This window comes from Nymphaea colorata, chromosome 4, assembly GCF_008831285.2.
Source record: "Nymphaea colorata isolate Beijing-Zhang1983 chromosome 4, ASM883128v2, whole genome shotgun sequence".
Taxonomy (NCBI): domain Eukaryota; kingdom Viridiplantae; phylum Streptophyta; class Magnoliopsida; order Nymphaeales; family Nymphaeaceae; genus Nymphaea; species Nymphaea colorata.
The window spans coordinates 6,298,193-6,315,174 of record NC_045141.1 but is presented as its reverse complement, the minus strand read 5'-3'; the positions used below and the strand labels follow the sequence as shown (position 1 = coordinate 6,315,174).

General features: G+C 33.0%; 1 long non-coding RNA gene across 1 annotated transcript; it reads right to left on the bottom strand.

Annotated features, from left to right (window-relative positions):
* Positions 1–68: 68 nt before the first annotated feature.
* On the bottom strand, positions 69–9,553 carry LOC126410014 (uncharacterized). Its single transcript, XR_007573232.1, has 3 exons — positions 9,431–9,553; positions 1,852–2,322; positions 69–1,113 (listed from the first exon to the last, which is right to left on the bottom strand). It is a non-coding gene; the product is annotated as an uncharacterized LOC126410014 (long non-coding RNA).
* Between the last annotated feature and the right edge of the window lie 7,429 nt (positions 9,554–16,982).

Sequence of the window (16,982 nt, the reverse complement as noted above, 5' to 3'; positions counted from 1 at the left end):
TCCTCTGTTCGCCCATAACATTGTATTGAGACCATTTCTGACAAATTTGTAGCAGTCCTGAGTTATCTGACTAATGGCTATGTAGTTTGCTTATTGTCAATATTAATTTGTTGTTGAATTGAGAGAATTTGTCATCATGTGAACATAATGAAAAGGTAGCTTCCCATTTCCTGACTTTAGTTAGTTGTTACATAATTGTAACTGTTGTTCTTTGTGCAATTTCACAAGCTTTTCATCAAGAGGTATTAGTTGCTGTGCGTGTGAGCTACCGAAGATGCTCCTATTTATTCAGCTGAAGCTGTTTCTTATTTCTATGGTGAATATATTCATCTATGTTTTAACTTGTTTTATCTCCATTTGTTGTAGTGCCACATGCAAATTCTTCTTCCTCACCGTCATCTTCGTCTCCATCATTGGGATCTGAATACATTGAGTGTTATTTATCTATTTGGTGTGGTTATTTATCTAATTGTTGTAAATCTGGAAAAATGTTTCCTTATTATCAAACCAAGAATTAATTTTCTGGAAATCTAGAAATATATTTCTATACCATCAAACTCAGAAATATATTTTTGGAAATATATTTCTCAGTCATCACACACACACCAAAATTGGAATCGGAAAGATTTTTCCCACTCATTTTTTTCAAGAAATATATTTCCAAAAATTTATTTCCAATTCCACATTTCCAGGCCATCAAACGGTCCCTTGGGGATTTCAGTGATAGACTAGCGTGACTCATGGTGGGCGACTGAGGTTAACGTTGGAGGGAAACTTACTGAAAATATTGCTCTAAAATTAGGCAGAAATTAAAATTGGGCGAGGAATAGAAGGTACTTCAACTTGGAAAGAGGGGAATCCCACGTGTAAATTAAGGAAAGCTATTACCACTTGAGAAGGAGTCCTTGTGCATCAAATGTAGAGGGTTGATCTACCACATCGCATTTGGGGAAGGATTCTCTTGCTGTTCAGGTTCCATAACTTCAAGTAAAGGTTATCTGGGAGAATTTCCAAGTTCTTGAAAGATTTCCTTGGGAAGCTGGGACCAATGATGTAGTCTGACGTAGGCACCACCATGTCAAATTTTCAAACCGTGTTTCTTTGTAAATGGGCCTGAAAGCAAACACGGTTGTTAAATCTCCACAAAATCTTAGGTTTATTTTCTTCCCCTTTTTGAATCAAAAAAAGAATGTTGGTTTTGTTCGTTATATGATCAAACAATTGGAACACAACTTTGATTTGAACAGAAATTTTGTTAACTCGTTAAACTGTTAGTTACATAGAACAAATTTTATGGCATTATCTCTCTTCTTTCAGTTGGTTTTGGTCATATATTGAGATATTACTCTGAGAAACAGAAGCATGGTTCAGATAATACATAACAACACTTTGAAAAAGTAATATAATGAGAAAGTTTTTTTGTACAACCACCTTTTCAACTTCTACTTGAGGAGGAGTGCACAAACTAATGGTGGAACCCATGACTGCCCATTTTCAATGATGATCTTATTTCTCCCTTGGCCTTGTGTCTCCTTAGAGAAGACTATTTGGCACATGCCATGTGTAAACCACCTCCTGGGTCCTGCTAAAGTTTTCCTTTTCTCTTTAACAGTTTCAATGGAAAAGCTGGGATAGTGCAAAAAACTCGATGGCGGTATTGAACTCCTGACCTTCTTCAATCTCAAGGTCTTTAGTCCAACCCCTTAACCAGGTGAATAAAGCTTTTGTTAGATGCATTCGAAAAAGTGGTACGTGAAAGTGAGGAAGAACCGAATAATCCGGAGGCACAGTTTCGATTGGTACGCAGGGTTCGTTATCAAGAAACAGAGAGAGAGAGAGAGAGACGCTTACATGAATCAAAGATAGAAGAGAGAACGATAAACTGGAATCGAAGTCTCTCGAATGATCGCTGGTGCCCCCTTTTTTTTCTTTCTTATTCTATCAATCCACAATCACCTCTAACTGCTCCACCAACCACCGAAGATCACCCAGGTTGAAGGTGACACCACCTTAGCCATTCATCTTGCTCCTAATCCCAAATCTTTTCATCTTAGCCCAATACTCTTCTTCTCCTTGCTTCTGTTATATTATGTGTTATATATATAAATATATAATATTAATAGAAATATATTTTACATCCTTATATATAATACATATATATTATATCTTATGATATGTTTACAAATATATATATGTTATATAAATACAAATAATAAATATTTTTGTACATGAGTTCTTCATCTTGAAAAATTGCCACATCTGGATAATCAACAAAGTTAATTTTCTGAAATTTTCGGCACATCGCTTCTTCCCATTTTGGACCTGCAACAAAATTAAGATTCTTCAAAAGACGAAAAATCTGGGACAAAAAAAAGGATGACAGGTGTTTTGTCTGCCGTAAGAAGGGCCATTATGCTAATTAATGCCCTAGCAGAGCTCCTCGACAAATCAAAATGATGTTTGAAGTCCCAGAAATAGGAAAAGACTGGGATTTGATAGAAAATGAGGAAGAGTTCAAAGAGTGCCTAAAAAATAAAAATGTGTTCTATCTTGAAAGTGAAGAAGAAGATGATGAAACAATGAGCACCATTAGCATTGCAGAAACATCGTCGAAAGCAGCAGGGCGAATTTTCATGGTAGCAAAAAAGAATGAAAAGGATGTCATGATACAAACAAAATCTGAATTAGAACGAAACGAGTCCGTGTGTAGAAGTGAATTTCGCATCAACCAGTACTTATGGTATCATTCATAGTAGCAACAGTGAAAAGAACACAGACTCGAAAGAATCCCAATCAGGAGAATGAGGTTCAGAAAATGAAAGAATTTGTTCGGAAGATGAAGTCCCGGTAGCCCCAAAACATCAAGAGAAATGGGCAGTCTCAGAGAAGGTAGCAAAGGCTATATAGGAAAAAGGTACAACTCCTATCAATTTTTAGAATTTTACACCTAAAAGTAGCCTTAAAATTTCTAAGATTAAGCAGATCAAAAAGATGTCCTTGTCTGATGTTTTCGTAATTACCCCAGGTGCAAATATAAATTGTTGCAAGAAAGAGACAATTATCAATTGGCTATATTATAACGAAGGTACCAACGTTGAAACGATGAACGAAGAAAAAAGGCTCCATAATTTTGCTCTAACTGTACCGGTGAAAATATGGGAGAAAACGATCAGTGCAAATTTTATACAGATCGATCATGTCGGACATGACATCAGGCTAGGATCAGTTACTTTAGATGAGATAGGCCCATATACCATATGTAGGGACTGTATTGTTTTCAAGATCGAAAGAGAACAACAAGTTGTTCCGCGTTTGTCTACCTCTTTTAAAAGGACGCAAAACAAGAAAAGAAGCAAAGAGGTCAAGAAAAAAAACATGAGTCTACTTCAAATCATGAAGCAAGAGCTCGAATTTGAAGAAGAAGTCGAAAGGATCAGGGCCATTAAGGCCATAAATCTATTACCAGGGCAATAGATTGCATGCCTGAATTCACACAAGTAGTAGAATTACTAAAATCCTGCTATATTGAACATCCTTTATAATTTTGGGATAAAGATTCCCCAACAGCGCACATACCAACTGTGCATAACATTCTTGTACAGAGCAGACCAATTGTAAGCTCCGAAATTGACAGAAAAGAAATTATGTCTTAGATATAGGAATTGGAAGACAAAGGCCTGATTCGAAAGTTCGAATTACACTATGCAAGCGCATGGTGATCTACTACATTCCGTTGAACAGTGTGACTGTTGACATAAAATGGCATTTACCCAACAAAGAAGTATTGATACAAAGGGCGGCTCAAGGCAAAATCTTCTTCAAATTTGATTGCAAATCTGGTTATCACCAAAACAATATTGTCAAACAAGATATACACAAAATGGCTTTCTATACTCCTCTTGGCTTATACGAATGGCTGGTTATGCCATTTGATATAAAAAATGCACCATCACAGTTTCAAAGATGAATGGATGACATTTTCAGAGGTTATGATTTTGTTGTTAATTATATTGATGTTTTTTTTATAGTCTCACAAACTATGGATGAGCATTTACAACACCTCAAGGTCTTCGCAGAAATATGTGGCAAGCATAACATCAGATTATCCAAAACAGAGGAAAATTTTCAAGTAGCAAAAAGAGAAATTAAATGTCTCGGCATCAAGCTCAAAGAAGGGAAATCATGATGTAAGATCATGTTCGAGTAGGTTTATTATTCTTTTATTATCAAGAATGAAAGTTGAACATGCATAATTTGCTGTACTAATTTCTACAAGACAATCATACTTATGTAAAAGTGCTTTTGTTTCACTATCTATTAATGTTGACACATACTGATTGTCTAGAAGAGTTTGGCATATATAGTTTGGATTTTTCTGACATTGTCCAGGAATCGAACATGTGCATTGGTCAGTTTCAATTTTTTGGGGTTGTTGTTTTTTTGGGGGCCACCATGCTTCGTATGGAAGAATGAAGATAAAGATTGAGATATTGTGAACCAAAAGGACATGGGGTTCCTGTAAAAATTGTAGACCAATTTTGGAGATTACGATGTCGTCATGGCATCCAATGAGAAAAGATAACCTAATAATACAAAATATGTTTTGAATATCGAATGCTTTAACATAAAGTGTGGGACATGTGACAACTTTGGTTAAAGTGTCTTGTATAGTTCAAAATTGGATTGTCACTAGTTCTTTTGGTATATAATTATTATATTGGAGCTTAGCTCTGGACATAGTTTCTGCCACTATTGCTTTACTTAGGGATTTGACATATTGTGGGTTTACTAAAGATTGATCTGTTATGGTGTTTGTGCAACCTGTATCAATTAGAGCTTGGACATCTAATATCGAATCTCCTATTGTTATTTTACATCTGACCAAGAGTTGATGAAAATGGGTTGATTCTTGGTCTATATTTTTAAATCCAATTATCTCAAATGTTTGTTGGTGCATCAAGGCCATGTTAGAGACTGTGGCTTTTCCCTTGTGTTATAACTGTAACTCTTTAATCTGATCTTCTATTTTAGTTTTGAATTCTTCTAAATTTTTGCAATAGGTTTCTAACCTTCTAATTCTTCTTTGTAAACTAGATTCTTCGAACCTATCATATTTCTTTATGTCTTTATCTGGGAGGTCTAGTTTTTGTTTTGGATCTAATTGTTGAAGGCACGATCTATAGATTTCAATAAAACAAAGACAACTCTATCTGTTGTCCATACTAGGATATCTTGCGCAATAATAGCATTGAGTGCTTAGACTGCCTTCTTTGAAACTCCATTCATGTATACATTCAAGATTCATTATCAGAATCGTATAAATCTAAAAAATCGTTAAGGATTGTTTCATTAGATTTTGTAAATTCATTTACTAGAGGGTACTCATCATCAGAACTTAGCTGTGTCTTAACATATTCTTCAATCGAGACAATTGAGTATATTGATTCAGTTTCGCTGACATATTCATCAATATTAATTAATTCTTGATTTGTAGTATTGATTAATGTTGCTTCTTTTGTATAAGCATTTAAGAGCTTAGGGCAACAGCTGCCTAAGTGATCATTTTCATTACAAACAATACAACAAAGTTTGTTTTTGTAGTTTCTACGTTTGTTATATTTTCTGACGTGTTTTTCTTTATTTAAGTAAGGTACTTTTTGTTTTGATTTTCACAAGAAATATTTTTTGTTTTTCTTTTAGGAATATTTTTTGGCTGTTTTATTTTTCTTTTAGGTTTCTTGTCCATGGATTTGCCAAAAATTTGTGGTGTATAGGTCTTTATACAGAATGAGTGGTTGCCTTTTAATTGTTTTTAGATATTTATTTCTGTACATTTTTTCTCTAAACATTTACATACATACTGAATTCTATATGCTATGTTTTGATATACAATTAAAGGTTTATTATGTGTAACATAATCTTTCCCTCCTAGTAGTTTTCTAAAAAGTCTATCTCCAATTTCATTATTATAATAGTTTTCAAAAATAGTAGTATAATAATAATCTCTAAGAAATTCTTTTATGAAGTTCCAGCTAGTAAGACTTAATTGGTCTAGTCTGCAAATAGCTTCTTTTTGTGTTTCGTCCATTCCAGCATTTGGACTGGTACCGGTTAATATTAATTAGATTCTAAAAGTAAAGTTATAGGGATTAATTTCTACTGCTATGTCTTTTTCAAGTTCTCCGAAAAAATGTTTTTTATATGCTTTCCATTGTGATCGGGTTGTTTTTCCTAGATATGTTTCGAGATATGCTAACATTTCTCTAGTGTTATAATACTATTGTTATAACATATAGTTTTATAATTTTAGTGTTATATCATGTAGTGTTAAAATATTAATATTATAGTTTTATAATAGTGTTAAAACACTATTGTCGTGATATTATAACACTACATGTTTTATATATTATAATACTATAATGTTATAGTGTTATAACACGTGTTGTAATTATAACATTACTGTTATAATATTATAGCATATAGTGTTATATCAAAATTATAATATAATATTATAGTGTTATAATGTCATAATTACAATATTATAATATTGTAGTGTTATATTATTATAACATGTTATAACACTATAGGTTATAATACATGTTATAATATTGTATAAATACATGTTATAATATTAAAACATTACAAGTTATAACACTATATATATGTTAATGTCATACATGTAGTAATATATATGTTGGTGTACATGTATTACACTAACATGTATATGACAGTATATACATATTATTGTAACATGTATAACTTGTGTTATATAAGCTATTGTAATAGTATATAACAAATGTAAAAATATTACAGTGTTATAACAGTGTATATAACACTATATTAGTATAACTATAATATAAATGTAATGTGTATATATATTACATATAAGTAAAAGGCTGTACATATATATTTAATTATAACATATGCGTTTATATGTCATACAAAACTATATAACATATATTGTGTTATACACTGTAATAATAATACCTGTAGTATAACTTCTATTGTAACATATATTTGTATAGTGTTATACATTCATTACATGTAGTATATATTATAATAGTATACTATATACTGTATATATATTATAACATAAAGGTTATAACATATAACATATATATGTTATATATTCATGTACACATGCTTGCACATTATAACGCTCATATTATATATATAATTAAACGTTATAACATATAACATATGTTATATGTTGTAACACTATATACACAAATGCATATATATGAATGACTTAAATCTGATTTGTATTCATACAAACATCTGATTTTAATCCCTTAAATAAAAAACATATAGATGTAACAACAAGTTAAACTCATTCAATTAACTATAAATAACAAAATGAATGGCTTAAATCCCTTTCGTATTCATACAAACTTGTGATTTCAATCCCTTAAATCATTCAATATATATTAACAACAAGTTAAACTCATTATATTAACTATAAGGCATGAAAAGAATGACTAAAATCTTATTCATATTATATGAACTTGTGTTTTCAATCCCTTAAATCATTCAATATAAAAGTAACAACAAGTTAAACTCATTAAATTAACTATAAGACATGAAAAGAATTGTTGAAATCCTATCCATATTATACGAACTTGTGATTTCAATCCCTTAAATCATTCAAGATAGATGTAAGTTAAGCACGTTGGATTAACTATAGGTGATGAAATTAATGTCTTAAATCTCATTTGTATCATACGCACTTGTGATTCCAATCCTTTACGCCATTCAATAATCATAAAACAAGACATTTTATCATCATAAATATTCATATGAACTTGTGATTTTAATACTTTAAATCATTTAATATAGATTTTATAACAAGTTAAACTCATTCGATTAACTATAAGTGATCAAATGAATCATTTAATTCTCATTCATATTCAAATGAACTTGTTATTCCAATCCCTTTAATCATTCAATATAAATGTAAAAACATGTTAAACTCATAAGATTAACTATAATGGAGCAATGAATCCATGAAATCTTATTTATATTTATATAAACTTATGATTTCAATCCCTTAAATCATTCATTATAAATATAACAAATTTAACTAATTTGATTAACAATTATTAATCAAACGAATGGCTTAAAAGCCATTCGCATTCATTGGAACTTGTTATTTCGATGACCCAAATCATCCAATATAGATGCAAAAATGAGTTAAGACTCATTCGATCAACTATGATGGATCTATTGAATAACTTAAATTTCATTCATATTTATAGAAACTTATGACTTCAACAACCTAAATAATGCAAAATAGGTTCAACAACAAGTTAAACACACTGGCTTAACCATAAGGGATCAAATGAATGGCTTCAATCCCATTGGTGTTGATACGAACTTGTGATTTCAATTCATTCAATCAATCAATATAAATATAAAAACAAGATGAACTCATTGGATAAATAATAAGAGATCAAATGAATGGTTTAAATTTATGTTCATGCAAACTTGTGATTTCAATCCCTCGAATCATTGAATATAAATTTAACAAAAAGTTAAATCAATAGATTAACTATGATCGATCAAATGATTGGCTTAAATCTCATTCACATTTATAGAAACTTGTGATTTCAATCTCTTAAATCATCCAATGTAGACGCAACAATAAGTTAAACTTATCTGATTAACTATAATGGATAAATTGAATTGTTTAACTTCCATTTACATTCATACAAACTGGTGATTTCAATCGCCTTAACAATTCAATATAGATGTAACAATAAGTTATACTCATTCAATCAACTATAACTAAACTAATGAATGGTGTAAATCGCTCCATAGTCATACCAATAGCACAAAATTCTAACACGGATTTTGTGACCCAGTCCTGTCATTTTTTCGCCTAAAAAGGTTAGACGGGACTGGTTTGCTGAACTAAAATGGGAAAGTTTGAGTCTCACTCATGGTATGAGTTGAGTAATTACCTTCCTTCTATCCTTTAGGGTTTAGAGACAGAAGTTTTAAAGACGCTTGATCTTTTAAACAGTCAAGTTTGTGAAGACACACTCTCCCTTTCCTATTTTCTTTCTTCAATCTCTTATTTGTTCCTTATGTAAGGCCTATCTTTTAAGATTCAGCTTTAGGATATAGGATAATATTGTTATTCCTTGCCTAGGGCATGGATGTTTGGCAGAGCTTACTCCTACTAACTGTGTTCAGCGGGCATTTTCCCTATCGGCATTTTCTTTCGCCATGGCGGTACTTTACCCTATAGCACTTTGTTTTAGCATGACCAAACTAAAACCCTTAGACTAAACAACGAAATGAACATTACCATGATATCCTTGCAAAAGAGTTGTCAGCGAATGCCTAGAATTCTCTATGCAAGAATAAGACCTTTCAAATGTAATAACAGAAAGTAGAAAATAAACAGAAAAGGAAGGAATGGACTTACAACAAGATCTGTTCACAAAAATTTCACATCTTATTGAACTTCTAACTCCTTCCTTTGGACAGAAGGAGGTTACAACTCTTTTAACCAGTCATAGCTAGATTATACATAAGCCCGAAAGGGGGGGGGGGGCAATCTCTCTTTCTTTTCTTGCTCTCTATGATCACTCAGTAGATTGATCGATGCCCCTTACATGCTTCCTTCTCCCTTATTTATAGGTGGATAAGTTTACTATTTACATGATTGATGGTTACAGCTGGACCCTAACCACCTTATCTCCTAATTTGTCACATTAGGAGTCTTGGTCTTTGTGTGTTACACTTATCGCACCTACAATGGGTATCTTTATAGTGGCACCCTCCACTATGTTGTTATCCTTATCTTCAACCTTGTCATGTTGTAATGATAAGGGTTCATGATTGCATGAAGAATCTTTGAGCTTATCTTCAGCCTTGTCTTTTTGCAATAATAAGGCTCAAGAATCTTCTTTAGCCTTGTCTTTTTGCAATGATAAGGCTTCATTTCGTCTTTCGACGCGACTTTCAGCCCACCATATCTTGTAACGATATGGTCCTACTTTAGCTTTTGCTTTTTCAAGCTTTAGCTTTCTTTTTTGTTGTGTTAGCCAACTCAACCTCATCTTCTAGAAAAAGTGACTTTCTCTTTTCCTGGCTATCATCCACGTAGTTCTCACGAGGATGTGCTTTCTTCAGATTCCGAAGATATTTTTGACTGGCGTCCTCTTTTGATCGTAAAGCCGCCATGTCTGGATGTAGTGCCTGATTTTGGCTCAACCATTCCGATTCGAAAATTTTTTATCTTTTCTTCCTCAGAATTGCCTTCTGTAGCTTTTTCCCTGCCACAGACACAGCATGTCCGCTTCTCATGTTTAATGAGATTACAGTAAAACTTTGTTCTTTCTTGAGAACACGTATGGTCACCCATATCGATTCTCTTTTGAAATGCTTGCAACTTTGCTAAAGAAGAGGGATCCTTTCTTTTAGCAGTACTTATTAAGCACAACAACTACTGGAGGCATGATGCCACCAAATAGCATTTTTCATGTAGGCTTATACTGCCTTAACAATGGCTTTAAAGCCTATGGATAATTTCCATTAAATCCTTATTACAAGGATAAGCCTTTTTTTTTTGAGCTGTATCAAAAGTTAGCTCATGATTTTTTCCCACTATCCCAATATAAATTAGGTGTAGGCTAGATTTTTCTTTAAAGAGACCATTTTCTTTTTGAAGAATTTCAGGACCTGCTGAAAAGAATTTTAAAGAAATAACAGTTTCATTTGAAACTGTCGGATTACTGACAAAGAATTCTTTTACTGCCTTTATAACTTTAGGAGGTAATAATTTTATCTCTTCAAAGGAAGGAGATACGTAAATATTACTGATTGAGGCAAAACTAAACCATTTTGCAACAAATTCAAGTGGAGTACCTTGAAAACAAATAATTCTAGGATATATCCCTGAAAAATTTGTTAAGAAATTTCCTTGTGGATCTTCCACAGGGAGTTTATATAGTTCAAAAAGATATTGTCCATACAAATCCACTAGCTTAGGATTTTTTGGAATCTTTTTCATTAAAAGTTCTGCGGGGTTTTGAATTCTCGCAGTTTGAAGTTTCAAAACTAGGTCAGCCGTTGTAAATCCAAAGGACTATCATTTATCTTTCTCAGTTACCTGAGTCAGATGCAACTTATCTTCAGCCACTGAATTCTCAGGGGTCTGAATTTTCTCTTTCCCAGTTTTTAGGCATAGAAGCAACTTTTGTTCCTCAACGATTTTACCCGTTTGAGGACTTGGTTTTGCAACCATTGTAACCACACTTGTTTTAACCAGTGAGGTTAGTTCTTTCTCCAGATTATGGAGGTGATCTGTTATAATGTCTTGGCTCTTCGAAAAATCAGACTGTTTTTCAAAGAACTTAGTCAACAATCTCTGTTATTGTCTTCTGAGCTCGAAGAACATGTCAACTGTCTTCAAGATTTATTCAAGGATAGCTTCCATCTTTCCCCTGCAAAATAAGCAATCTATTATCCTTACCTTTGATATGCTCAAAAGAGCACTGAGAGGAATATTGAGTTACAATATCTCTAAAATTAAGCCACCTTCTTGTAGATAATCTTTTATGTGTTTTATGCAGCTGTGAATGAAACTTAACAATTGATTCACGATCAGTTTGTATTGTAAAAGCTTTTCTTAAAATAAATAATTTAAATGCTCTTAAAGCATAAGAAATTGCTAAAAGTTCTATATCTATGGAAGATATATTACCTTTCTCTTGGAATTTGCTAGACGCATACCTGCAAATTTCTTTACTTGATTTAGGATCATATTTTGAAGGTTTAGCAAGTAACACTGCTCCACTATACAGTTGGATCAAGTCTCTAGATCCTAAGATTACTGTGATTTTTCTTTTTATTGAAAAAGAAAAGGATCTTTTGTGAGAAATTTTCCATACTTAAATGAAGGATTAATTATCAGGAATTTACGTATAGAACCTTAAACGAGGCTCTGACACCAAAACGATGGGACCGGGTCACAAAATCCGTGTTAGAATTTTGTGCTATTGGTGCATCACATTTACGCTTAGACACCATAATCAAAACAAAGTCGATCTTCTAGCGAGAAGGTTTTCTTCTCTTTGAGATCTAATATCTTCTTGAAGCGATTGTTCATCTACCTCAAGAGGATGATGTCTAGGTTCATAACATGCGAACCTGATAAATTCCTAGCCCTCACTATTTTCATAGTGAAGAGCTCTCTTAGGGAGACTAGTAGAGGCTTCATCCTCTATAAATCTTCCTATTTCCCATTCTAATCCTGCAAGTTCCTCTGAATTGTAGGACTTGGGTTTGATAAACTTAATTCCTTGTGATGCTACTGCATCCACAATACCATCAATGTTCTAGTTATATTTAACTTGATCATTATTACTTAATCTTCCAACTATGGCCACAGAGACTAGAAGGTTATCTCCTTCAGTCATATCTTCATATCCTCGTGTATGGATTCCTACACAAATATATTTCTGAAAGTCTCTAATGCTCATATATGTATTAGGGACTAAATATATAATCTCAGCTCCTTTGTTGAGATCGATTTCCATTGCTCTTAAATTTGCTTTAGTAGCTTTGTTGAAGCGTTTGTCAAGAATCATGACAAAACACTTGGCTCCAGTCTCTTTCCTATGAAGATGTCTGATTTTTATGGCGATTAAACCTATATGAATTAGGTTATATCCCCTTTCTCTTAACCTACGAGCTCCTTCCGGACTCAATAGGTTAATGGTTTCTGTCTGATTACTCAGAACAAACATGACCACCTCTCTGTTGTAGGTGTATCTACTAGAGCTGAACAATGAGCCGAGTAACTCGAACTCGGCTCGTTAAAGCTCGGCTCGAATTTGAATTCGAGCCAGCTTTTATACTCAACGAGCCGAGCTCGAGTTGTTCGTTCAACTCGTTTATTTTATCGAGCCGAGTACGAGTTCATTTAACGAAGCTCGCTTAACCCAACTCGACTCGTTAGGTAAGTATTTATTGTTTTCCTCATTCATTCATCTTCATTTCTCATTTTTTTTTCTCTCTTCACTCTCTTCCTCTTTCTGGTGAGCTGGCAACCCTGCAAGGCTACAAGAATGGTACTCTCCTTCTCTCTCTCTCTCTCTCTCTAAATCAAAGGGCTGACCCTACAAAGCTGCAACAATGGTACTCTTCTCTCCTTTTCTCTCCCTCTCTCTCTAAATCAGAGGACTGAAACATGAAACCCTCTCCCTCAAACGAGAGAGGGTCTCAAGAACCCAATGATGTCTCCTCAAGCGAAAGACTCAACCCCTCGCTCGAGCGAAAGAGTGTTCTCTCTCTCTCTCTCTCTCTCTCTCTCCTTTTCCACTTTCTCACTCTTTTCTTTCCCCACTAACTCCGCAACAGAGGCTTCAACCTCTCCCTTTCTCTCTCTGACTTGCTTATGGCCGCCCTTCACAAAAGAAACAGGGGCACATTCTAGGGCTTACTTCTCCTCGATGAAGCCCAAGAATCGTGTCCTCTCCTTCAGGGATAGACGAGCAGATGGTCTACGTCATTAAAAAGAACGATGATTGGAGGCTCCCCAGATGAAGCAGGGCTGGTCGCGGGTCCCTTCCTCTCTCCCTGCAAGCAAAGCAAGATGAGAACCACTTCTCGGAACAATTGGCTTTGGGGATAAATGGGATCTCTTGGAAAGGCGTCCGCCGATGCATATGGAAATTCGTTAGAGGGCTAATGACGCGGTTGCCAATGCGGAGAGGGTGGAGATTCGGGCAGCCATGGTGAACGAGCTCAGGGAGACGGCGCTGTACATTGCGGCGGACAGAGGGAGCTTGGATATGGTGAAGGAGCTGCTAAGTCACGAGCAGGGAGAGCGTGGCGAGGAAGACAAACGCGGGTAAACGAGTCGAGCTCGAGCTCGACTATGTGTAGTCGAGTCGAGCTCGATCTCGTGTTATGAGGGTAGTTTGAAGAGGCACGATCTCTTCGTCTTCTCTGCCAACCAGGTTGACGAACAGAGCAACAGACTATGACTTAGAAAGTAGCCAAAATATAGTAGTCCCTGCAAGAACAACAAGAACAAAAGCTCTTGTTTGGACAGGTCTGACCATAGCAGTTCCAAGAGGAACATATGGATAGATTGCATCTAAAAGTGGTCTTGCACTGAATTACTCAATCCTAGTAAGAGCCGGAGTAATTGATGCAGACTATAGAGGCGAAGTAAAAATTCTCCTCTTTACCATTCTGATAAAGATTTCTTTATTAGGAAAAGGGATAGGATTGCCCAGCTAATCCTACATAAAATATCTACTCCCAAGATCAATGAAGTAGAACAATTCAACACCACAATCCGACAAACAAAAGGATTTCGTTCGTCTGGAATTTTGACATTATGTCCCAATCCAGAAAAGAAAAAGATTTAGAATATCCAGGATTTGATCTGTATAGGTCATATCCAGAAACCAGAACATACAAAATTTATTTGTATGATCTACAAAGTACTAAGGGCTATAGTCTTACCAAACCTAATAAAATCCAAGTAACAAATTGGATTTATAGTAGGGAGATTGGTAAAAGACACCAAGATCTGGTAGATTCGTCTAAGGTTAAAGAATGAATAAATTCGAATATCTAGACCTTAGTTTACCACATAACCAATCTAACATTTCTCACAAATGTTATTTTGGAAATACCTATCAACATGAGTTTCATGGCAATGAATCTCATTTTAACGCAATAATTGATTTGATGATCTCTTTAGGCAAACACCTAAAAGAAAATGACAAATCGAATACTAGAGTATTTGATTCAATTGCAAGTTCTTTACAAAATAAAGACAATGCAAAAAGCAAGCTATGATGTGTCAAACCATCATAGATAAGAAATACATCTCCACCTTTCTAGAATGTGAGATAAAATACCACCTAATCCCAAAATATGAGGGATTGGTTGATATTGATTTTGATAGATTTGGAACATCCGATTATGTTCCAGATACAAAAAGAATTCTAAATTGCTTCGAGCAAGTTGGAATCAATTCAAGCTATCAAGAAATAGATGACCTAATTTCTAGGTTGTCAAAACTTGAAATTATAGGAGATAACCCCCAGAAATACTGGGATAAAAATCAAGTTATGTGTAAACTTGACATAATCAATCCTGATCTAATGATAAAAATAGCCAATATCAAACTCTCTTTAGAAGAAGACAAGGACATGACTAACCATATAAAAGACTAAAGGTTATCAGAATGAGTTATAGCCCTCACAGGTCTGCAGCGTTTATTGTAAATAAACACTCTGAACAAGTAAGAGGGAAGTCAAGATTGGTCATCAACTATAAAAGGTTGAATGACAATACCCAAGATGATGGATACAACATCATCGATAAGGATTCACTGATACAACGAATCCAAGATAGGAAATACTTCTCAAAATTCGACTGTAAAAGTGGGTTTTGACAAATAGGAATGGATGACAGCTCAATTCCATGGACTGCATTTGCATGTCCTCAAGGGCATTTATGAATGGACTGTAATGCCTTTTGGTTTGGAAAACACTCCTAGTGTTTTTCAAAGAAAAATGGATCTTGCTATGGAAAGTTGCATAAAATTTTCTATAGTTTATATTGATGACATCTTAGTTTTTTCCAAAACTAAGAAAGAACATATTATTCATCTCAAAAAGGTATTTGAAACCTTTGAAGAAAACGGCATTATAATTTCTAAAAGGAAGATGGAGTTGATGAAAACTCACATCAAATTTTTAGGAACTGAAATTGGCAATAGATATATTAAACTCCAGACGCATATTGTTGAAAAAATCATAAAAGATTTTCCCGATAAAATTGAAGACAAAAAGATGCTTCAACAATTCTTAGGAATCTTAAACTATGCTAGACCATATATTCCACAAATGCATAACTTTGTGTCAGGACTTTATGCAAAATTAAGACCAAATGGTGTTTTATTCTTCAATGAAGAAGATATAAACCAGGTCAAGAAAATTAAGGAATTAGTACAACAACTAAAACCTCTAAGGTTACCACTTAGCACAGACTATTTGGTAACATGGATCACATCTTAGATGGAGAGCAGTGATTAGAATATTTGGATGGTCATGTCTATAATATATTGTAGTATATTATATATATATATATATATATATATATATATATATATATATATATATATATATGTTATGTACATATACATATAATAATATGTATACTTATTTGTATATAAAATATATGTGTGATACATATATATTGTAGTATGTAATGTGTATACACACACACACACACATATATATATATATATATATATATATATATATATATATATATATATATATATATGTGTATGTATATATATATATATATATATATATATATATATATATATATATATATATATATATATATATATATGTATGTATGTATGTATATATATATATATATAACATTTGTTTATATATATAACATTTACAACAATATATACTATAATGTATATGTTCATATTATAATGGTACAACACATATAATGCATAAATTATATAAATATATTATACATATTATATGTTATATTGTATAAAATATAATAAAAATATAACATTATATATACATTATAAGTGATTACATACAACATATTTTACACATGTATTATAATGCATAATGTATATAATTATAGTAATGTATGTTAATGATATATTACTAGAACAATAATGTATATGTATAATATACAATATATTATATTATGTATTATATGTTAAACGTATAATATATATGATACATGTTATTGCATGTATATAATAGTATAACATATAAACTACTAATATATTATAGAATATACAGATACAACATATAATATACATATATTATACATGTAATATTATGCCACATTGGGCAGAAAATGTGGCAAATTTTTTGTCTTCACACTTTTTTTCCTGCTGATAGGACACAGAAGTACATGATACATTATACATGCATACCTACATATAGTACATATACATATACATG